Source organism: Suricata suricatta, chromosome 4 (assembly GCF_006229205.1).
Source record: "Suricata suricatta isolate VVHF042 chromosome 4, meerkat_22Aug2017_6uvM2_HiC, whole genome shotgun sequence".
Classification (NCBI taxonomy): Eukaryota; Metazoa; Chordata; class Mammalia; order Carnivora; family Herpestidae; genus Suricata; species Suricata suricatta.
This window is the reverse complement of record NC_043703.1, coordinates 57,718,355-57,742,982: the sequence shown is the minus strand read 5'-3', so window position 1 is coordinate 57,742,982 and position 24,628 is coordinate 57,718,355. Positions and strand designations below refer to the sequence as shown.

The window sequence follows — 24,628 nt, the reverse complement described above, 5'->3', positions numbered from 1 at the left end:
CACTAGAAGCCTTCTAGAACTGATCAATGAATTCAGTAAAGTTGCAGGGTACAAAATCAATGTACAGAAATCAGTTGCATTCTTATACACCAAAAATGAAGCAGCGGAAAAAGAAATCAAGAAACTGATCCCATTCACGATTGCACGAGGTTAGGAGTAAACCTAACCAAGGATGTAAAAGACCTGTATGATGAAAACTATAGAAGACTTATGAAAGAGATTGAAGAAGACACCAAGAAATGGAAAGACATTCCCTGTTCATGGATCGGAAGAATAAACATTGTGAAAATGTCAATACTACCCAAAGCAATCTACACATTCAATGCAATCCCCATCAAAATTGCACCAATATTCTTCTCAAAGCTAGAACAAACTATCCTCAAATTCATATGGAACCACAAAAGACCCTGAATAGCCAAAGTAATATTGAAGAAGAAAACCAAAATGGGAGGCATCACATACCCAGACTTTAGCCTCTACTACAAAGCTGTCATCATCAAGACAGTATGGTATTGGCACAAAAACAGACACATAGACCAATGGAATAGAATAGAGAATCCAGAACTGGGCCCACAAATGTAGGGTCAATTAATTTTTGACAAAGCAGGAAAGATGGAAAAAAGACTGCCTCTTTAGCAGGTGGTGCTGGCAGAACTGGACAGCAACATGCAGAAGAATGAAACTAGACCACTTTCTTACACTATACACAAAAATAAACTCAAAATGGCTGAAGGACCTGAATGTGAGACAGGAAACCATCAAAACCCTCGAGGAGAAAGTAGGAAACAACCTCCTTGACCTCCACCGCAGCAATTTCCTACTTGACACATACCCAAAGGCAGGGGAAATGAAAGCAAAACTGAACTCTTGGGACCTCATCAAGATAAAAAGCTTCTGCACTGCAAAGGAAACAATCAAGAAAACTAATAGGCAACCAACAGAATGGGAAAGGTAGTTGCAAATGACATATCAGATAAAGGGCTAGTATCCAAAATCTACAAGTAACTGACACTTCTTAAATCCTGCTAGGAGTCAGGCAATGTGTTAGAAATTGGAGGTATACAGATGAATGAGACAAAAAATAGGAGCTGTCTTCTTAGTTTATGACACCATGGAGTGAACAGGTAATTGCAAAGCATGGTAGGCGTAAGGGCAAGATGTTGTGGGTGCATGAAGCAGACCTCCTCCAAACACATGTGCCCAAAGAGGAGTAAAGAAATTTGGACATTTTCTTGAGGAAATTGATATTTTGTTAGGAGAGAAATATGAGCTAACAACTTCCCAAGAATGATAGAGAAAGAAAGCAGAAAAATTTCATGTACTGATTTTCCTCACCTTTGATGGAGAGGAGATCTATTAGTCTTCGAATACAGGTCTTTCTTGTAGGTTTGATTAGTGTTATACAAATTATCTAATGGGAGAAAGGGATTTTGTTTGGTTAGTGTCACACTGCTTTTGGTAAGAAACTCTCAATGCCACATCTGACATGGAAGGACCGAAATTCAGGATTAGCCCTCAAGAGTTGTGTACAGATCATTTTCAATGTACTGTTTTCAGTTCAGTCAGCTTGCTGTTCTTCAAGATTAGAGTTGAGTTTTTCTTCTTTTAAAAATAACAGACAATATTAAATTAAGCAACACAGTTTATTACTATAATGCATATACTAAAATAATTTATCATAAGGTTTTATGAAGCTGCCTCAAAGCCCCAATAAGAATTCTCAACAAAATTAATTACAAGTTGAACAGGAAACGCTATCATATTATTCTGAGAATGCAATTAATGAAACTAAGTGCAATCATAATCTGAAAAGTTTATTCAATGGAGGTTTAAACTCATTAATTTAGGTATTAGGCCTGGAGTTGTGTGCTCCCATGGAGACTGCCATGTTCAAATCAGACTGTACTGTATTCTACTCAAGTAAATCCAGCCCTTCGTTCCCCCAAGATGGGCCCCACGTTTGGAGATCTGTCCATGGTGCTGCATCACTCCCTGGGTGCAGTTGTAAGGTTCAAACCACTCCGCAAGGAAAGAGCTTGAGGAACTTCAGGAATCATTCTTGTTTTTGGTTTGCCACAGTATTAGTTTCAAAGGTGATTAAGAATTTTAAAGAAACTGAAGAACTGGGGGATCAACAGTGTGTACTAACTTCCATGTTTGCCAAGAAAGGACATTTTGTAAAAAGTAACTATAAAATATCATCACCATCATTTCATAAATGATTTGGTAATTTTAACAGCAAACATGTAAGTTAGAAATACTTCTCAAAATAAAATACAGTCCCTGAATCAAATGAAGTGTTAGTTTTCTAAAAAATTCATTCCATTGTCCTTATTCTCACTCCCTCCCCCTTTCTCTTTCTCTGTCTCCGTCTTTCTCTCTGCATCCAGTAAGTTGAGAAGGAAAACACGGATTTGCGTTTTGGGGAATAATTGATTATTCCTTAACGATTTGCTCACTGAATGTGTCTTTATTGAATAGATACTAGGGCTTGGTGCTAGGGATAAAGAGATTGTGTGTGTGTGTGTGTGTGTGTGTGTGTGTGTGTGTGTGAAGTATGTAGGTATATGCATATATCACTGCATAGAGATTATACTCAGTCCATTTTTTGCCTTTTACAAATAATGAAACTGAGGACCAGGAAAACGCGTGGGTTTTCTTCAAGTTACACAACAGTGAAATTTGTCTGATTTATATTGTCTTAAAAATATTAGTGAATATTTAGGGCACAATAACTGAGCACAAATACATATTTACTTGTCAGTTATCTGAAATGGACTTAAAGATGTGAAGGGTAGGGATAGACAATAGGTATTGGTACAGTGCTCATTTAGTTCTTAACTCTAATCCAAAGGAGCTCTTTGAAATATTCAGATATTCTTAACATTTTAAACAAAATACAAACTTGTCCAAAGCCAATGAACTGGAAGATGTATAAAGGCAGCATGTGGTATTTGACTTCATTTATTGAGCAGTAACAAAGAATGGAGGAAGCTCCGTGTTCTTCAGAGGCATTACTTAAAAAAAATTAGCACATGTATTCAAAGTCAAAGAAGGTCATCAGTCAAACAATAATTCTTTGATAATAGCCAACAAAGACATTGTACAAACATGTTTTTAAAAATTGTTCCTTGTGAACATTTTTCTTCTCTAATTAGCTTATAGGTGGCTAGCTTCAGATTCTGGTATATTTCTTTCTTTATTATTTTTTTCAGATAGAATTATTTATTTATTTGTTTGTTTATTTTTTAATATAGTTTATTACCAAGTTGGTTTACATATAACACCCGGTGCTCTTCTCCACAAATGCTCCTCTTTATGACCATGACCCCCCTCCCTTTTCTTCCCTCCCTCTTCAGCCCTCAGTTTGTGCTCAGCATTCAAAAATCTTAAAATGAAATCTGGCCCTTTGTAGCAAAATGGATAGACCTAGAGAGAATCATTCTAAGCAAAATAAGTCAGACAGAGAAGAACAAATACCATATGTTGTCACTCATAGGTCTAACAGGAGAGTTGGGGAGAAGAAGTGAGGAAAATCATGGTATATTTCTTTAAAACATATATTTGTTGTTATTGTTCTCACATACATACATATAATTATTGAAATTTTCATATCATGTGGTCCTGGAAATTTTGCTTCTGTCCTTAAGAGCTCCTTTATAGATACAAACATGATTTTAAGTCATATAATTATCAATTCTATTTAAACTAGAATATTCATTTTGTTTCAACATGTATGTACCATGTTTGATATACATTCTTAAATTTCATGTACTTTGTTAATTATATCTTCAGTGCCTGGAATAGGGTCTGCCACATAGTATGTGCTCATTGTGTCATGCTAGATGAGCGAATGAATTTATAGAATTTTGGCACTAGAAGGAAATTATAGATTAGTTACCTGGTCACTTCAATTTAATTACATCATTGGTAAATTTTTACCTGCCTCAAATTGCCCATTTTTGGGCTGCAGCACCCTGATTTTTTTGCGGGGGAGGGAGCCACTTCTCCTGTACATTTTGGGTGGAGCTCATCTCATCCTACTATTCCAAGGATGAGCTGTTGACTCAGGTACAAGCCAACAAATGTATTCTATTCCCACAGCGTATTCTAAATTTTGGAATGATGTCGTGTTGGTCACCCAACTTTGTTATTTTCCTTCAGAGGTGTTTTAGGCACAGCAATGTGTTCAAGACAAGGCAGTTGACCTGGTAAGAACTGGGTTCACCATTTTGTTTCTGCACTGGAGAAAAAAAATAACGCACTGATAGCATGTAAGGAAGATAAGATGTATTCCTGGAGTTGATGGAAGCCATCTTGTCAACACAAGGTGGAAAACCTTCCATGGAATGAAGCTATTGTGCAGGAAGTCAGAATGGAGAGAATGAGTTTTGTTCTGATGCTATTGATTGAGTTCCTGGATCCAGGCACACCTGAAGTGAGGCTTTCAGTGACCTAAGAGAATGAATTTCTGTCACTTTCACTGGAAAGAGTGCTGATTGCTGTAAGCAAAAGCTACCTTTTCTACATTAGTCACAGTATTCCAAGCATATATTACTTTTAAATCTTGCGAGAATCACCTGGCATTATAGCCTATTCACTAGGAATATCCAAATATATGCATAAATGTGTTAATTCTGTTGTGATTAAACAGATTATCTAGTTGGATAAAATATCCTACTAGACTGTGAGCTCTTTGAGATCTGGAGTTATGTCCCAACATTTGGACCTGAACACACAGTAGGCAATAAGAAATGTTGGTAAATAAATGAATGAAGCTTGTTGTGACTGGTCAAAGCTAAGGGACAGAACAAGGACTCAAACACCAGTCTCCAAACCTCAGGTCTAGTGCTTGGATTGCCCACCCTGCATTTGAGCACTGGCCACTTTGGGGACTTAGTAACATGTGGCTCTTCACCTTGACTTCTTATATAACAAATTCCATTCTGTGATGAACACTAACCAGTTGAGCTTTCCATTGCTTGTTGCCTGGGAGGTGGCAGAAGAGAGAAGGAGAGAGAGAATCCCAAGAAGGCTCCACACTATCAGCACAGAGCCTGATGTGGAGCTCGAGCCCAAGAACTGTGAGCTGAGCCAAAATGAAGAGTTGGATATTTAACCCACTGGGCCACCCAGGGGTCCCACCATTTTATTTTCATCATAGCTCATTACCTAAAATTATCTCGTTTCCTTGTTTTCTTTGCATCTCCCCTACCAAAGTGTCAGGTCTATGATATCAGGGACTTTGTCTTTCTTGTTCCCCACTTGTACCCCCAGTGCCTAGCATAGCACCTGGCACATGGTAGGTTTTCTATAAAAATTATTCAATTGAATGCTGTCAAAATACAAGACTGGGCACATTTTCAAGTACTTTCAACTATTACTTCTTCCTTGTCAGTTCATTGGGGTTTTCTTTCTTGTGAACTAAATATTCAAGGTTGTTATCATTTTAGCCAAGAGTTTAGCCAACTTACAGGCCAAGAGAAGTTACATATGTTTAAAAAATCATGAATAGATATTCCAGCATTGCCTGGAAATTATGAAATGGTACACAAAGACGGTGCTTTCAGAATCCAGTCTACTGATTTAATCACAATTGACTTTTTCATTTGCATTTCCCCCCATTTTGTTTCTTTCATCTTCTTTGGGTCATAGATGCCCACGTAATGCCCTATCCATGCTGACTCTCAATTTTATCAGCCTAAAGGCCAGCTAAGGAAGGAGTTTGGCATGTTTAATGGTTATGCAATTGTTATTGTGTATTGGTATGGATTAAAAAAAAAAAGACTTTGATGGTGCAGAGTAACTTCAATCATCTCCTGCTTAGGATCGCAGCATAGATTTAAATGTATTGCCAAGCAGAGTATGATACCTCCAGCATCTATGTTCCACGTTTAATTATTATATTTAAAATGAAGTCTTAAAAACCCAGAGGGTGGAGCTGGTGGGTAAGAGGGGGGAAAATCACAACTGACCAACAGATTCATTTCATATTCTGTAACTGGGCAATCATCCAATCACAGCCTTAAGCCCTGTCTTATCCATGGTTATGATCAGGTATTTATTCTTCCTTTGACTCTGAGTCCCCAAATGCCCCAAATATGCCACCAGATCCTATAATCCTTACCTCTGGAGTAAAATCAGGTCAAGCTAAAGAAAGCCCTTAAGAACAAAAGATACAGCCTTAGGAGGTTTCATCATGAATTCTCTGAACATCTCTTGCTGCCCACAATATTTCTTATTAAATGTATGGAAAGAAAATGAGATAGAATGTGTTGCGTGGATAGAGGAGATGAAGGGAGGAAGTTGGTTTTTTGTTGTTGTTATCTTTTCTTGGTTTTCAGTCTTTGAGACTTACTGTGGTGCTTGCTTTCATGAAGGTTTCTGTTCATGCCAGCCCATCTTATGAAGCCATCACTGTTTGTGAAACATCCTGTGAGGCTTACTTGTGGGTTAAATAATAGCACCAAAAGCATTTATTGGATATGTTGTGTGTGCCAGATGATTCAAATATATTTTCTCATTTATTTCTCTTACCAAAGAGACACTGGGTAGGCTTATCTGTATCTGACAGAGTAACCAGGCAGGGACTATCCTTCTGCTACATGGATTCAAACACAGTGTGGTCTGACTGGGGCTCTTTCTTCCACCCAGAATAGGCACCCCTAGAGTTCCTTTTGGGTGTTATCACTCATGACGACTCGTGTCTGCCTGAAGCGGAGTGTTGCAAGGTTCTCTGAGGCTCTGTTCAAGCTTGGGGGGCATGAGTGGTAAGGTTGAGTAGCTAGGTCTGCTCTTCATGTGCTATTTATGCGTACTCCTATTTGTGCAACATACGATAAAAATCCCCTCAAAAGACTTACGATTTTGTAAATGAGGGAAAATAAATGTAATATAAAATGAAGGAATATTAACCAAATTGATGGATTGGAAAGGCCTCAAGTGTGTATTGTCTGACATGTGGCTTGTGAATGTATAGCAACTGATTAATCTTATCTTTGTTGAATGAATGAATACATGAATAGATAGTTTGAAGCATTTGGCAACTTTCTGTTCTCTTAGGTTCTCAAGCTACATATATGTATCAAATCATACCACCATAAAACTATGTCTCAGAACTGTATTATTTTTAGTTTCCTATAGGCATGCCAATCCAGGACTTTATTCATAGTACATCCTTGTGTTTGTTTTCGTTTTTGAAATCATGGTTGATGTAACAAAGGGCAACATGAAGGATGCATATGCCATGGGACGAGTCAAGTACATCCACATCTCCCAGATGGAACAGGACCCCCGGGGAGCAGGTGTGTGTTTGTGTACGTGGCATATTTGAGGGGGAGTTCTTCAAGAGAAGAGTTTGTCAACAGACAACAACCTTAATGGACAAACCCTCCATACCCCTCATTCTAATCTGTATTGTTCCTGGTTTGGGTGTATGATTGTTTGTTTATATTCTACCCAGCTACCTTAAACCCTTTGTGAAATGAGGTGGGATAAGTAAATGATAAGATGTGTAAAATGACTGAAAGGATACATCCGTGCATCTCTCCTTGCAAAAGGAGGGTGGGGTTGGGAGAGAGAGCAGTTGGCAAACCCACCACCAAAGTGACCTGTGGAGTGTGCTGGCAGTGGAAAGCTTGTCTCAGACTTCCTTCAGACTTCCATTCTGTGACGGGCATGCTTGTTTAAAACACGGCCCCACCTCCATTTATGGATGTTGACAAGGGGTGCATCATAAAGCAAATACCATATCCTCAGTTGAGAACCACTGCAGAAGAGGAACACACTAACTAGCCCAAAATTTTCGGTTTGGTTTTTGTCATTCTGTCTTCTTCTTTTACAGCCTTGACCCTCTTGACATCTTTTTATATATTTATTTTTGTTTTGATTGGGGGGTGGGAAGGGGCAGAGAGAGGGGTGGACAGAGGATCCAAAACAGGCTCTGAGCTGTCAGCACAGAGCCCGACATGAGGCTCAAACTCACGACCTGTGAGATCACGATCTGAGCTGAAGTCAGTCGCTTAGCCAACTGAGCCACCCCGGTGCCCCATAAATTGTCTCTACAATTTTTGAGAGCCTACTGTAACTAGGCATGTGTTACCTGCTTTATATCTATTATAGTGTGTCTCAATGGTTCATCTATCCTTTTTTATCAAAAAAATTTTTATGTTTGTTTTTGAAAGAGAGAAAGAGCACAAGTGGGAAAGGGCTAGAGGAAGACACAGAATCTGAAGCAGACTCCAGGTTCCAAGCTGCCAGCACGGAGCCTAGTGCGGGGCTCGAACCCTAGAACTGCGAGATCATGACCTGAGCTGACATCAGACGCTTCATTGACTGAGCCACCCAGGCCCCCTGACACTTTTGACATCTTAAGTCAGATCATTCTTTGTTGTGGGAACTGTCCTGTGCATTGTACAGTGTTTAGAAGCACCCTTAACCTTTGCCCAATAGATGCGAGTAACACACCCACTCCCCAGTTATGACAAATAAACATGTTTCCAGATATGCCAGATGTCCCCTGGGTTGGGAGAGGGGGTGCAAAATCATCATGATTGAACCCAATACCCAATTAGAATGTGGCTTCTGAAACAAGAGAGAACATTTATGACTTGATCACCGTTGAATGCCTCTACATAGCACATTGTCTTGACCTTAGTAAGTGCTCCATAAATATATGTATTTTCCCCCATAAGTCTTTGTTGACTGAATGAACTGTCCCACTTTGAATTTATGGCGAGGCGCTCTTGGTGTCCAAGCAGCCACATTTCTTTTTGTTAGGGGAATCCAAGTCAATCATTTGTATGAAGTCTTATCTTCTTTCAGGTATATGACAAACACTCAATGAATGCTAGCTCTTGGCATTACCATGGTTATGACTATCTCCTTCCTGGAGTGGTGCTCAGCCCAAAACCATGTGGCTATTTTGCGCTAAAAATCATCACTATTTCTTGAACCACAGGGAGGGACTCGGCTGAACTAGCCGGAGAATGGGAGAGCAGCAGGCACAGAGGGTGTGTCTGATGGACCTTTGGCGGATTTCTCTATGAAATGACATCACCGCAGGCTTTTCTTCAAGCCAGAGGTCTTTTACTAAGCAGGTGTGGAATTTAAATGGTTTCTGATGCCAAAAGAGCACTGCACCCTCCGAGCCTGGGTGTTTGGAAGTTGTGGGACCTTTTTCAGTGTCAACATGCCTGGGGAGCTGCCCTGGCCTGGTGTCCCCCGAAGCTGACCCTGAGACAAGGATTTGAGGGTGAGTCGTGTTTTTAGGAGGGGATCTCAGAAAGCACTGTTAGATGAGGGGTAGCAAGGTAGGGAGGCCGATAAAGGGTGTGTGTCAAGCCATTCCCCACACGGGGGACTGGAGCTGGAGTCCTGCTGGGGTCTCTAGGAGAAGAGGACATGCCTTCAGAGTCACTGCAACTGAGGGGAAGGGAAGGTGGGGAAATGAACCACCAAGTTCTAGTTCGGCACTGGTTGAGGGCTACTTCCAGAGCCGCTGATGCTCTGGCATTTCCGGTTGCCTTGCATGGGAACCAAGTGTGTTCTTCAGACAGAGAGAAAGGTACCAGGCTGAAGGGCGCAGGTGTTTGCAGCTGGTGGCACTGGCTAGAGGGATGGGTGCTGACAGGTCACTGGCAAGGCACTGACAATATCTGCTATGGACATTTGGTGGACAGGGGCAGTGGTGTAAAATCCTACAGCATATAAAGGAGACCCTTACTAGGGAGCATCAACCCACCCTGAATGCCAATATACATTCCTCTGAGAAACACAATAAACGAAAATGGATATTTCCTTTTTTCTTTGGGTTCTGGCAAGAAACTTCTAAACTTCCTTCATTTTTGTTTATAAAAATAATAACTTATTTTTTCCTGGTTATTTATGGCATACTTGTTCTTTGTAGAAAACGCAAAGTACGAGAAGAAATCCCTGAAAAGCATACAATTTAGTGCACCTCCTTTTTATTCCCTCTGTAGGCAGTAGACGTTGTGGCTAGATAAAAGTGAGTAGAAAATCAGTCTTGGGTTCACATCAGAGTCCAAAACTTACTAGCTCTGGGGTCTTGAACAAGCTAGTTAATGTCTCCAAGCCTTAGTTTCCCCAACTGAAAAATGGGGTTTCTGATATATGGTTGTTTTGAGAATTAAATGAGATAGTATTTATAGAGCATTTGGCTTCTAAGTAAGCATTCATCAAATATGGTATCTCCTTTTAGAAATGAAAATCCTATCAGCTTGTCTTTATGAATTAAAATTCTTCATATTCTCTTCCTGATTTTTGTGTTTTGTTTAGAATGATTTCACTGGTCTGTTCTTTTTTTTTTTTAATTTTTAAATATTTTTATTTATTTTTGAGAGAAAGAGAGAGATAGAGATAGCGTGAGCAGTGGAGGGTCAGAGAGAGAGGGAGACACAGAATCTGAAGACAGGCTCTAAGCTAGCTGTCAGCACAGAGCCCAATGCAGGGCTCAAACCCACAAACCGTGAGGTCATGACCGGAGCCGAAGTCAGACAATTAGCCAACTGAGCCACCCAGGGGCCCCTCCCCTCACAAACATTATTTTGAACTGCTATACAATATTCCAGTGAGTACTGTATTGGTTATTTAATGCTGCATAACAAATCACCCCACACGTTGGCTTAAGACAATAATAATCATTTATTATCTCCCACGGTTTCTGTGGGTAAGGAACTGGGGACTGGGTTGACTAATGATTCTGGCCCAGAGTCTGTCCTGAGATCACAGTCAAGATGAGGCTAGGGCTGCCATCATCTGATTGGGTCAGGAGGATCCACTTTCAAGGTGGTGCACTCTTGATGACTGTGTGAATCCCAGGGTGTGAGAATCACTGGAGGCCATCTTGGAAGCTGGCAGGTATGTGGGCACTCATTGAATACCTGTTGAATACATTAATGAGTAGATGGAATGCAGTGCTCCTCCTATCGCAGCATGTTCCGATTATTTGTGGGGGGCGGGCAAGAATCTTTCAGGAGGGGGCCTGAGTGGGGAGGCTGGCCTGACTTGAAGCTCATGACAAAGCTTGATTTTCTCATGTTAGAGTTCCTTGTCCTGTTAAAAATGAAAAGTTCAGGGGGGGCATGGGTACAGATGTGCAGAGCGAGATGCTGGCAAAGGAATCAAGTCAGGTGAGAAAGAACGTCAACCGTGTGGATACCAGCCAACTAATAACAAGACCTGATAATAAAGCAAAATGTTCTCAGGGAACCCGCTGGTTGCTGGGCATTTTGGCCTCTGTGTTCATAATTATAGCAGCTCTTCAAGGAAGCCTTTCTTGCTCCCATCTGTAAGATGGGTGATGTGGGCACTCGCTGAGCCTAGGTGTCCTCATTTACAAACGCGAACAACAGAACCTTCCTAATAGTGCTCTGTGTGGGCGCCCAAGTGGCTAACACAAAGCACTCAGCGTAGTGCCTGCCACATAACAGACTGCTCAAAACATGCTCCCTGCTCTTGCCATCGTTCTCACTATTTTTGTTGTTATTCTTACTGTCCTAAGTCCCAAACCAGGTCCGTGGCAGGGCCCACGTCTGTTAGATTCTGTGTTCTTTGTCCTCTACAAGTGTGCTTAAGACCATTGTCCCTGGCATTCCCCACCCTCCAAGGCTCTCAGGTCTTCTTCGGAAAGACGCAGCTTGGGAGCATAAGACAACCGAGAGAAGCAGGTGATACTAGCTTGGGTTTTAACGTCTTATCTCAGGTCGTTTCCTACAGGTAAAGCCCAAGGTAAGATTTGGGAGTGTTTTGCTTACTGAGGTGAAGGGAGGTGAGGAAGCAGGATGAGGCATAGGAACAAAGCCAAGCAAGCATGTGGTCTTGGTGGGAGACTAGCTTCAGCCTGATCCCAGAGGGAACTCTGGAGCATAAATTGTATCACAAAGTTAGTGCTGTCTTGAGGCAAGTGGCTGGCATTTTGTACCTTTACTTCAGTAGCAGCAAGCCCAATGTGGGGCTCGAATTCATGAGGAGTAAGATGATGACCTGAGCTGAAGTTGGATCTTAACCAACTGAGCCACCCAGGTGCCCCTTTCCCTAATATATATTTTTTTAATTTTTAAATGTTTTTATTTATTTTTGAGAGAGACAGAGTGCAAGCAGGGGACATGCAAGAAGTAAGGGAGACACAGAATCCAAAGCAGGTGCCAGGCTCTGAGCTGTCAGCACAGAGCCTGAAGGGGGACCTGAACTCACAGACTGAGAGATCATGACCAGAGCTGAAATCGGATGCTCAACCAAGTGAACCACCCAGGTGCCTCCCTTTCGTTATTTTAAAGGGTGGGTTTAAGGGGGGGGGGAACCTAGAAGAAATTAGGTGGGTTATTCTTTCATTTTGTACTGGAGTCCAGCTCCAGCAGGTCCAGGGTCCCCTGAAGGAGAGGCGGCGTCGGCGAAAAAAGGAGACGAGAGAGCCCTGTGTTTTTTTCTTGGTCACCAGCCTGGCATCTCTATCTTGCCAGGTTTTGTCCCTTTATTTATAGATTTAAGTGTTGACATGACATCAAAAAGTGGAATTTTTACAAATAATTCTCAGTGATAAGATGCTTTGAAAACGGTGCAGAAACAGGTTTTACAGAGGCATTTTGGCAGAACTACTCTAATTACAATGAGGTAACTTACACAGAATAGGATAACAGGATATTCTCAGTGAAAAGCAGAAAACATACACATTTGTTTGAACCGGTAGTAAATCTTACAACTAAGAAGATAGCAGGATGTTTTTAGTGAGAAGCAGATAGCAAACACATTTGTTTATAACAATAACGCTAAGATTCAGGCATAAACAAGGCTGGGAGGCATTCTGTCTGGCTCACAGGAGGAAGACTGTATTCGCGCTGGTTAGTAAATAACCTTTCATCAACCTTGTTCTTTGATGTTGGAGGAGTAAGCGCCATAGGCGCCCTAGATGAGCCGGCCTTTGTATATGACTTTAAGTTGTAACTACTCTTACCCATCCTCATAATGGGCATCAATTACCATAGGTATGCGCAGTAACTTATGCCTGGCTCTTGTTTGTTTCTTATTCCTAAATTAGGCTCTTTTTATCTGGGGCCAGAGTTAATAGTAAATTTTGTGTTCTTTAACCCCCTTCATTTCTATGCCTTAAATTTGTGAGGCTCATTAGAAGAGGCTTTCAACAAAGCATCTGCAGTGCCTTGTTTAAATTCCTCATAGAGGTGGGAATATGCTTCTTCCCATGAGGTATCTGTGTGGGGAATATTGGTCTGACTTGGAACATTGTGAGGCCTAATCAATAGCAACAGGCTTAATTTCACATGAATAGTAGTAGCAGAAGGAGATATCAGTTTCCACCTCTCATGGCAGGAGCTGTGCAACGTCTGTCATTTCCTTACTGTGACCCTGTCATCCAGCAAGGCCGGTGCGGCTCCCAGCAGTTTTGCCTTTTGATTTTAAAGTAATTGCACTAATTTGTTTATTTGATCATGAAGGACAGAATAGAAGTATTTGGATACTTGATTTTTCTCCATTTCTCGTCTGGAGATGTAAAAGCAATTTGAGCTGTTCATATAATCTAAGAGGCATGTTGCTTAATGATGGGAAATTAGGGGGCCCCTGGGTGGCTCAGTCAGTTGTGCATCTGACTTTTGATTTTGCCTCAGGAAATGATCAGAGGATCATGGGATCGAACCCTACATCAGACCCCACTCTGAGCATGGAATCTGCTTAAGATTCTCTCTCTCGCCCTACCCCTCACTCACTCATCTGTTCTCTCTCTCTAAAAGGGAAAGGAGAGGAGAGAAGTGGAGAGGAGAGGAGGGGGAGGAGAAAGAGAGAGAGGGGGAGAGAGAGAGAGGATAGAAGGAGAGAGAGAGAAAGAAAACTAGAATGCCACTAACTAGAACTTGCTTTCTTCAGGGACCACAGTAATGCCAAAATGTTACATGTGACCACAGTGCCAGATCATGTGGCTTTGCTGTTGACATTGTTGATTTTACTGGTTTTGGTACTAATCTTAAGAGGCTGCTTTATATCTTTTTGGTTAATTTAGATCAAACTTCTGAGAAGATTAAGTACTACATGAAGGAAAACGCAAAACTTGGAAAAAAAAGTATTCATTTGTGAACAGAAAGCATAATCCTCACCCCTCTATTTTTTACTTCCATGAGTTCACCTGGAATTGTGTTCACTTCTGGTTCACTGATTTTGCCATCTCCTCTTTCATCCAGGTGTCCCATTTCATTCCATTCTATACCAGGCTAAATTCAAATCAATCATCACATATGTAAAATACCACATCTTTAATTTCTGTAATGACATACCCACCAGAGATAGGTTTTTATATCACTATAATTAATATTTTTGATTTCTGAAACTTTTATTACATCTTTGTGTAGATCAGTGGAGCAAAGAAATGGGCTCAAGAAACCATGTGGCAAAATAAGCTTCCTTCTTATGAAACACATAGATGTAAGATAAAAATCTTTTCTTTGTCCTGGGGCGCCTGAGTGGCTCAATCAGTTAAACCTCCAACTCTTGGTTTCAGCTCAGGTCATGATCTCATGGTTCATGAGTTGGAGGCCTGCATCAGGCTGCCTGCTGATGGTGGGGAGCTTGTTTAGGATTCTCTTCCTCTGTCCCTCCCTCTGTCCCTCTCTCTGCCCCTCCCCTGCTCACTCGCTCTGTCTCTCTCTCAAAAAATAATTTTTAAAAAGTATCAAAATCCCTTCTTTGTCCTTTTAAAAATGGAAGTAAAAGTAATGAGTAAGTGTTCCTGATGACTCTATGTTTTGTTGGAGAATAACAGTGAGACATTTGAGAACACTAATGAATTTTTTAATGACATCATTCAAAGTACACATGCTTTGTTGCAATCTGAGAGAAATCAGAATGTCAAGAATCAGGGCTTTCTGAGTTACCATATTTTGATGGTTGAGCCCTTTGGTCGTTGGGTGAATTGAGCCCCTCAACCTTCAGTGCTGTTCACTGCTGTTTCAAGCAGTAACACCACAGTATTTCTTTTATTTAGGAGTTAGGCTGAATTTGTTTTCATAATCCTTGCTTAATTTTTATATCATCCAGTGCTGCCGGGAGAGAGCACTACAGGTTTCTAGCCATGTTGCAGTTTTGCCCCTTTTAATGCAGAGCAGAGAATTTTGGAAGTGAATCTGGTGACAATATTTATCTTCCATAAAGAAAAGTTATCATTTGAGCTGTTTGGCTTGAAAGATTTTACACTTTCTTTGCTTTTTCTTTGTCATCCAGTCACATTCCATTGTCTCGAAAACCAAGATAGTACCTCTGAAATACTTACACCTTCCACTGTTCTCTTCATGCTTCATTTCTTTGTGTCTGGGCTTTTCTCTTAGGCCCAAACTGGATCGACTGTTTTTAATGATACACGAACTGCCTGTGAGGTATGTTCTCTTGACAGTGCTTCTTTGTGACATATTGTCCATTGTTTGTTTGGAAAGCCTAGTACACATTTTGTTTCTATCCCACTTGCACAATGGGGAAAAGAAAAATCTACAAAGAACTTGAAAGGTGCTATTTTAGTAAATGCTTCAGAAGTTTCAGAAGTAAACTCCCTCTATTTCCTGCCGGATTTCCATTGTACACTTTGAAGAGAAACAAATCTGTCATGTCTTAGAACATTAGATTTATACGTTACCTACTGAGTGATCTTGGGACCTAAGTCACTAGAGAAATGGTTTTGCTCAGGTTCACTTCCTTCTTAATGAAGTTCATTCCAGCGAGGTGAACTTGAAGTCTAAAGAACAGCTTGTATAGAAAGAAAATGGTCAGCTTAAGATCCAAAAGAATCAGATAACAAAATTTACAATCAAACATACTATAAATCAGAGAACTGAACATCATTCCTTCCTTTTTAGGTTTCTCTTCTTTAACTGTGGTAAAATCCATGCATTAGAAAGTTTTGCATCATAAACATCTAATGTACATGTTAGTAGTGCTAATACAGTCACTTTCTTCTATAGTCATTACATCTTTCTCAAATCTGTCTTAAAGTTAAGCGATACCAGTGCACGCATCAAGGGTTCAATGCAGGGAGTTTTGACGTCTAATAAATATAACCTGGAAGTGGTTTTGCTTAGAGGGAAGAAAACCACATTTCGTAGAATGAGTTTCCTCAGGGAAGGTAAAAGGTCGCTTCCTGCCTTTGGAATCCTGTCTTTTCTCCTCTCTCCCCCTTACAGCCACACTCGTGGGAACAGGTGCACACACTCAAGTAAACTGTTTTACGCTTGACAGGCAGCTAAAGGGACCTGGATGACAACTGTGATGCACTGAGGTGTGTGGAAGGGGCAAAGGCAGCCAAATGGGAAACACTGAAAAAGAACGTAGATGTTCTTGATAAACTGGGTGGACGAAGACAGAGAGTCCCAGAAGAGTAAGACTTTCAGGAGTTAATTGTTACAAACACTGTCGTAAGAAGGAATGTGTGAGACAGTGTGGATAATTATACTTTCTTGAAGACACTAAACACCAACCATCCTTGTAAAGGGTCGGATTCTCCCGTTTGCCTTGATTTCTGTGATCTGCATTTTCCTTCACTTTGTGGAGACCTCAGGATTAATTTTCATTGTCCTTTACATTTCAGTCCCATTGTAGCGACATGACTGCCATATGTCTTATGATTTTTTGTTAAACTCTACACATTGGGTAGGAAACATTGGAGAAGGTTTCAGCTGTACTATGATGGTATCTTGCTGCAGATGAAATGGAGTTTATGTCTGATAAGAGGTCAGAACTGTCAGCGGTACTGAACGCTGTGAACTCAGTTTTCCTTCCTTTCCCTCTTTCTTTTCCCTTTTCTTCTCTCCCCTCCCCTCCCCTCCCTTACAATCCTCTTCCAGGAGACAAGATTCTGAAATTGGGGCAATTCACATCATTTCCTTTTTGTCAGTGTATTTTGCATTCTTCTTAACTGGTGTCTTTGAGGCAGGTGGCAGGAGTTCCCTCATGAACTGTAGAAATGTCCATTTCTAATGTTGTACAGTGTTAAGGACACCATGTCCAAGAAAGATGTCTCTATGGCAGTGTCATGGCCCAGCCTTGATCGAAAATTTGAGGTTCTGGGGAATAACCAGAGAAGTCAGGAACCCCTGTTTCATCCTCACGTGTTTAGTTGTGATGAGTTGGTCAGGCTTGGTTTTGTACATTGAAATGAAATACACATATGCAGTCCCAATCATAAGAGTCTGAGCCTGGGGGATGACACTTAGTACCTGTCATGTGGGCTTTTTATATTTATGCGATACATTGATGAGTCAGCATAGAGAGCTGTGAAGAGAAGCTCAGAGTTGCCAAAGCCTTGCCAGCAGGCTGTAGTTCGTTTAGTCCCTTCTTTGTGTGTGTGTGTGGTGTGGGAGATCAATGCTTCCCCCTGGTTGTGTTTGTGGATCTCTGTGTTTACGGGAAAGGGGAAGAGGAGATATTTGAATCCTGCCTTCAGATTTCGGGGAGGGAAGAAAGGCAGAATGTCACAGGCTACCAGGTAATGTATGATTCCTTCCCATCATAGGAAGCTGGACTGAAAGAGCAGGAGCAGGTGGAAGAGGAGAAGCAGCTGTCAGTCCCAGAGGAGAAACTGGAATTAGCTGCCGAAGAGCTACGGAACTACAAGTGAGTCCAGCTCCTACCAGCAGCAGCTCACACACGCCTGGATTACTTTGAAACTTTGTACAGTGTTTAGAGCCAAGTAGCACACAGATATACACAAACCTTCAGAGACATTTATTTATATAGAGACTTCAAGCAAAATGTGACATTTTCCAGATGTTAAGTTAAAATATATTAACTTAAACAACTTAAGTCACTAAAGATTTCCTGATCCCAGTGCTAGCCAGACTTTGTGGAAATGTGGTTCCAAACATGTTTCTGGAGGTGCTGGGAAACAGTTTGGTAGCCGACAAATCACATTGACAAGTATGACCATCCCATTTTAGAGACCCTCTTGTTGTAGCTGTGAGAAATATGATAAGGCTCTAAGGAAAAGAAAACTTGAACTCTATGATGAAAGATACTCATTGCAAAATTATCAGTGATAATCAATCAATGACAGGGAGATGTCACCTCTGGTGAGGAGACCATGTCAATGGAGAGCCCCACAGGAATTCAAAATAATAAATACAAGATGATGTAGCAATGCCTTTGGGATTTCTGTACTCTCTTCCTCATGTGACATGTTTCGTATATGATTGGACCTTGTGTATGAGAGTTCAGTTTTTATAATGGGATCCTGGGCCAATGAACGTCACCCTCAACATGGTGCTTCATCTGATGAAAGCAATCCTCACTCCCAGGAGAAGAGCTGCGGCAGTCAGCGCTCATCTTCAGACCCCAGCTAGCCTGCACTCTGCACAGTAGTTCCTGAGTCCTTCAGCACCTGACGCCGATGACCATAATGGGCCACTGAATCTCTCTGTGTGGGTTTTTATTGATGTGCTGGCTCTTTCAGATCGCTCTTTGTGAGAAGGTGGCTCAGGACAACTGGGTAAGAATGTTTTTCTCTCCTCCTCTGGCACACACTCTGCCACAGCTGAACGTTGATGTGTTTATCTCTCCCAGCTCAGGGCTCATGATCTGGAGAGGGCGATGGTGGAGCACAGCAGGGAGGTCGCCTACTTGAAACGCAGGGACAGGATTGTGACATGTCTTTTAAGGGTTTTTAAAAAGGCTAAAGTGTTTGGTGTCCAGTGGAGGCCTGGGAGTTGTAACTCTTAATGAAACTGATTCATCTCCATCTTGCAGAGTGGAAGTCATCCAATGACAGAGGCTTCCAGAGGAATCAAGGAGGCACAAACCAATGGCCGGAGGACCTGACAGGGAGATCCCTCCGTGGAGAGGTAAGGGGCACGTTGTGAAATGCAGTAGCTTAACTTCTGTGGCAACATCCACACAATCGGCTTCTGTTCCAGTGGGTGTAACTGTCTGGTCTCCTGCGAACAACCCGGGTGGTTACTGGGGGACACAGGTTGTCTCACAGAGGTGACAGGACACTGTTTCCCACAGATGCCCCCAGCCAGCAGGGCTCTTTGGGACTGTCCCTTGGGAGTGGGGGAGCTCACGCCCCTCCAACGACCGTGGGCCCCCCATGCAACCTCCCGGTTCCATGTAACTGGAGAGTGGGTGCTAGCACAGATGCGGGTCAGCCCGCTTTCCACCTTGAGGCAATGCGGAAGGCTTTTTCTTCTGTTTCAGTTTAATAACATGAACAACAGCATGATTTGAAGGCTGTATGTCCTGATGAGCTTTCTTGATTTGCCTTTTGGATAAGTATTCCATAGGAAATCTGCTTTCTATAAAGAAAGCAGACATTTCTTTCTTCTATTTGGAGGTCCCTTTCTTTAAAAAGTTTTTCTGTGTATTGTGAACTATAGTACCCCACTAGTAAAGTAAATCCTTGTGAAATGTCACTCCTTTAACGTTATTTTATTAGTGTAACTCTAAAACTTTACAAGTGATTCCACACAGAATTAACCTTTCCCGTGCTCATTATTATAGTATTAGTCCCTTCAAGGCAATTTCTCTTCATAGATACTTATATAACCCCTTGTCAGATATATAAGGCAAATGCTCCACACAGTAAAATATTTGAAAAATCCCACCCATGCCTTGTAGGAAAGAACAGTGTGCTGTTCATGCTGACGTTTACTGACATTATCCTAACCAAGCTATTCTTTTAACTTTTAATCTGTGATAAATTGTCATTTCTCATGATGTGTATTAGGGAACCCTTCTTTTAGTGTTGATTTCCAATTAATTGAGCCCTGGCCTGTCCACAGTTGGTTGTTTATCAAGTATCCAACCAACACTTTCTGGTGCCTTCCTCAAGGCCCCTCTGGAGTCCCAAGGGATCGCCTGTGCCATGTGGGAAACCCTCTGTCTCTGGAAAGGGATCTGATTGGAGGAAGCAGAGTAAGATGGTGGAGGAAGGCACGGATGTTTTTTGTTTTTTGTTTTCCACCCAGTCTATGCAAGTTGGAATAAACCTCCCTCCCTCCTTTGGCCTCTATCAAATGCAGAACCTGGTGCAGCTTCTATGAAGAGCAACAACTCTGTCCCTACTTTGGCCACACAGAAGGTCAAGGTAAATGATGTGACCATTTTCAGTTGTAACTCTTTCTGGATACTTTTGTCTCTTTATACAGAACTCTCTCCTGGTCTTGTCTCTAGCTTGTGTGTTCTGAGGTATATCTGTGGTGTTATTTACTTTACAAAGAGTAAAACTCTTTCCCGAGAGCCCATGGGCCTCTGTTCTTAGCTCGTCGTCCTTAGTAGAGCCTCCAGAAGCCTCAAGCGTTTAGACGCTGAGGACCACAGGACAGTCACTGTGTGTTCGTGGAACTAACATGAGGAGGATGACCTCTTGCTCCACGCTGACGTCTCCTGGGCTGGCTCACTTCTTCCAGACCTCCGTTCATGGGAATGTTCCTGGAAACTGAAACAGCATTATTGTTATTTTACTTCTTTTCTGTCCAGAGTTAGTCATTAGGCTGTTTACAACATCAATTGTAATCCTCGCTAACAAAAACATGAAAAGCCCAACTTTCTGAGAGGCACTTCGCAATTTTGAATGCTCTTATTCAAGGGTTTTTTTTTTCTAAGTTTCATCATCAGTTTTCCCATCTCTTTTGGGACATGCGCTTTTGCTGAGTCACTGCAGCTGTTCCAGTAGTAAAAGTATTATGAATTACCAGGGAAGACATATTCACAGTAGAAAACATACAGTGGAACTGAAAGAACAGAGAGTGAAAGTCAGGTCTGATGTGCCAGTTTTTGGAAAAGAGCTGATGCCACGTGCATGTCACCAGGCTCTTTTCCGGCCTGTGTAGCGGTTGTACCTGGCATCTCCTCTTCATACCTTATCTGTCTTTTCCATTTTGATATCAGAACATATTCATTTTAATTCTGTCATTTCACATTCCCAACATATTTTTCCACGGGACAAAATTAGTCTGTATGTCATAGTGTACGTAAAATTCAGCATTCCCTGTGAATTCATGTTTCTATAACTTTTTCTAACTAACTCCTGTAGGCAGCACTGTTCCTGCAGAAAACACTCTCCCAATTCCCCTGGAAGGCTCTAGGGGTCATAGATATTTGTGCCTTAGGGCAGCATGTCCAGAGAGGGAGTGAAGTGAGCAGAGGCTGCCGGCAGGACCTCGCAGGCAGAGCTGCTATCAAGTCCTGCTTCACCTTTTGCAAGCTGCTTACTCTCCTTCCTCTTAGAGCCTGTTTGCTTACATGTAGAGCAGGGTGGCCATCCTTACCTTGCAGAGTTCTGAGCATCAGAGCTCAGGCATGAAAGGCCTGCAAAATGTTCTCTCATGAGTCTCCTGGTTCAACCCCTCCTAAGAATTAACTGGAGATGAATTAAAGATATAAATGAATGATATGAAACCATAATTCCCCATCCTTGTTTCTGCTCCTAATATGCCAAGAAGGAGCTGTTGAGGTGGTAAAAGGCTGGGTGGTGAGCAGTCCTGGAAATAGATGCCTGTGTGTGGAACAGACATTCTTTAGGAGTCTGGAATTCTCTCTCGGATCCTCTTAGACCAGACACTTCCTTCCTGGTGTTTGCAGACACAGCCAGTACTATGCATGCTGCCAGCAGTGCACTGCCTTGTCTCCTCAAACTCCTAGAAGCTCTAGGTGGGACCCGGTGGTAAGGATGGAGTTTTGTGGCACTGATGCTCCCTGTTGAAACCAGGCGGAGGGGAAGGAGATGGGCACTGTTCCTGCTTCATGGGGGTTCAGCTATGTGAGTGTCAGTGTTGGTGTTGGATTTTCAACCTTTTACCCCAACACCTCTCAAAAGTTTAATTTCTTTCCTGCAGGTCAACATGGCTGCAAAACCATTTCATCCATTCCCAGAAATGCCCTCCAGGCCCTATGCCATGGTATGCCCTTTATCACCAACCATGGACTCTAGGCCACCATCTTCTCCACCTGGTGGCCTCACCATCTTCTCCACCTGGGACCTCACCCTCCACCTCCACCTGCACCGTCTGTAAAGATGATCTGAACAGGAACAGTTGGCTTATGAAACACGTTTTATCTTTTTTCTTGTTGAGTTTGGAGAAGATGCAGTGATGGCACCACACGGCCTTCAGGTCAACCTCACTGAGGATGTCATAATGTTCTTCAGGATTTTCAGGACATGCATGAAATGGGCTGTCATTTCCCCATAGTGAGCTGGGCAGCACGTGTCTCTTATAGGGAGGGGAAGCGGCCGAATGCAGGCCGACAGACACAGCGCTCCCTGGGATGTAGCTTGTGCAGAGACCACGTGCTGGGCTCTCTGAGGGGAGACAACCCTAACTTTATTTCTAGCTAGTTGAAACCCGAGCTGTCCACACTTGCCTGATTAGTTATAAAATCACCTGAGCCAGGGCCATGTGGAACATTCCTCAAGGGACAGGGTCAGGTCTCCCTCAAGGGTCACCTGACGCACCTGGAAATCCCTTCTCTCCTGGCAAGGGACTGGAGAGTGGGACAGAGTTGAATATAATGGAAGATGGTGGGAGGGTGGTGTTTCTTCTGCACAGTCTATGCAAGTCAGAATCAACCTCCATCCACCTCTGGGCTTTATGAGACCCAGGACGTGGCGCAGCTCCCATGGGGAACATCAGTTGTGTCTCTACCAAGGATGCGCAGAAAGACCAGGTAAAATCGGTAGCCCTTTTCAGTTGTAACGACTTCTGGAAACTTTAACCTGGCTGTGTCTGGGTTTCTATGTCCTATGGTGTCTTTACTATTTTATGTCCTTTTTCCTCACAAGCCCCCAGGCGTCTCCATTTTAAGATCATCATGTTAGTTGGTGCCTCTGGAAGCCACAAGTGCGTGGAGGCTGAAGACCACATGGCTCTCACTTTGAGTTTGTGGAACTTGAGGAAGATGACACTTCACTGCACACTCAAGACTTCTGGTGCAGCTGACTCCTTCCGCACCTACTTGACATGGGGTTACTGTTACTATTTTCATTTTTTCCGGTTTCATTGTAAGGGATGAACTTCTTCAGAATGTCTGTTATCAGCCTCATGACTGGAAAAGACGAAAACTTCTTTCCAACTTTACATTGTGTGCTTTGTGCAGTGCTGACTGTTCTTCGATCAATTTCAGAATCCATCACTGATCCTTCTGTGTTGGTAAATGTGCACCGGAGAATTTCTCCAGTTCTCCCCTCGGTGAAAACTCTGAACTATCAGAAGCGGCACGTGTACTAGAAAGTGTATACGGGAACTGCAGTCGTGAAGGGAGAGATCAGCGATCCCTGCAGGGCCAGCACCTCAAGCGTCCTTCAGTTGTGTTTGTGTGAGCCGGTTGTCTTGGGGCCCGGAAGCTGTTAGAACTGGTACTTTGTCTCATGATACTTTATGGGAGTTGTACACCTGAAGTCAAGATATGTTACTCTTCATTTGTTTATGTAGAATTTCCACTTCCCTTTTACAGTGGGACAAAATAGCTCTGCATTTTCTAGTGTTCTTAAAATCAGAATTCCTGTGAATTAAGATAAAGACACTTGAGACCAATGAACGTGCGCAAGTAACGTGTTTCTCTCTGAACCCATTTCCAGCCCCCCTGGAGGACTCCAGGATTCCCCATCTCCTCAGAGGTCTCTGTGGCCTTGCAGGGAAGATGCCTTTGTCAGGGAGGGAAGCAGAGCAAGGACAGGCATGGGCCGGCAGGCTGAGCTTTGACCCTGGGGTGGCTCTGAATCTCCGTGTGGTGCTGGGCTTTTCATTCCTTCATGTTCTGTCTGTTCTCAGTGTGCAACTAAAAAGCCTGCAGATGTGCAAGGGGACACCAGAGGGGTCCTGGACATAGATGCCTGCCTCTCTGGAATACGCCCCTTTATTAGACTAGCATTACTGTCATCAGTTTTCTCGAACAGGATGACTTGGCTTTCTGCATTTGTTAACATGGGCAGTGATGCGTGGTGACAGTAGTTTCTCCTCACGGCATCTGGTGCCTTCAGGCTGTAGGTGGGACCTCGTGGGAGGGTCGAGTTTTCTGGCACTGATGCTCTGTTTTCCTAGAACCTGTGGCTGAACCAGGGGCCAGGTGCTGTCACCTGACATGTTATGTTTAGCTCCCGGGGGGCATTCTGCTTCTGTCTGTCACATCAACATACCTGTCCCTTCTGTTCTGTAGGTCCTATGGATGCAAGAGGACCTTCTCCTTTACCAGGACCACCCTGCAGGCCCTTCCCCACAGACCCCCTTTTATCACCGTTCATGGGCTCCATGAGCCACCTCCAGCTCCCTGGTGTCCCTGGGACAGCACCTACCACCTCCACCTCGACTGTCTGTAAGATGATCTGACTGTTACGAGTTCACATGTTCAGCATGTCTGCTTCTGTCTTGTTGAGTCTTTGAGAAGAGGTAGAGATGGCCTCCCAGGCTTTGCAGTGCAAGGGTGCTGCTAGCTGAGGACACTGTTTAGATTCCTCAATTTCTCAGGACACATGTATTTTGGGCAGTGTCATTTTCCCGTACTGAGCTTGGCTGCAGGTATCTCTTGTGGAGAAGGAAAGAGTCTTTTTATAGAAAAGCAGGCATATCAGTTCTGCAGGTGTGCCTTGTACAGAGTCCTGTTCAGGTCATGTGAGAGATGAGCACACCCG

The 24,628-nt window shown here is 42.7% G+C and overlaps 1 pseudogene; it reads left to right on the top strand.

Annotated features, from left to right (window-relative positions):
• LOC115290583 overlaps nt 1-23,642 on the top strand; it is a 43,692-nt pseudogene extending 20,050 nt beyond the window's left edge.
• The last annotated feature ends 986 nt before the right edge of the window (nt 23,643-24,628 follow it).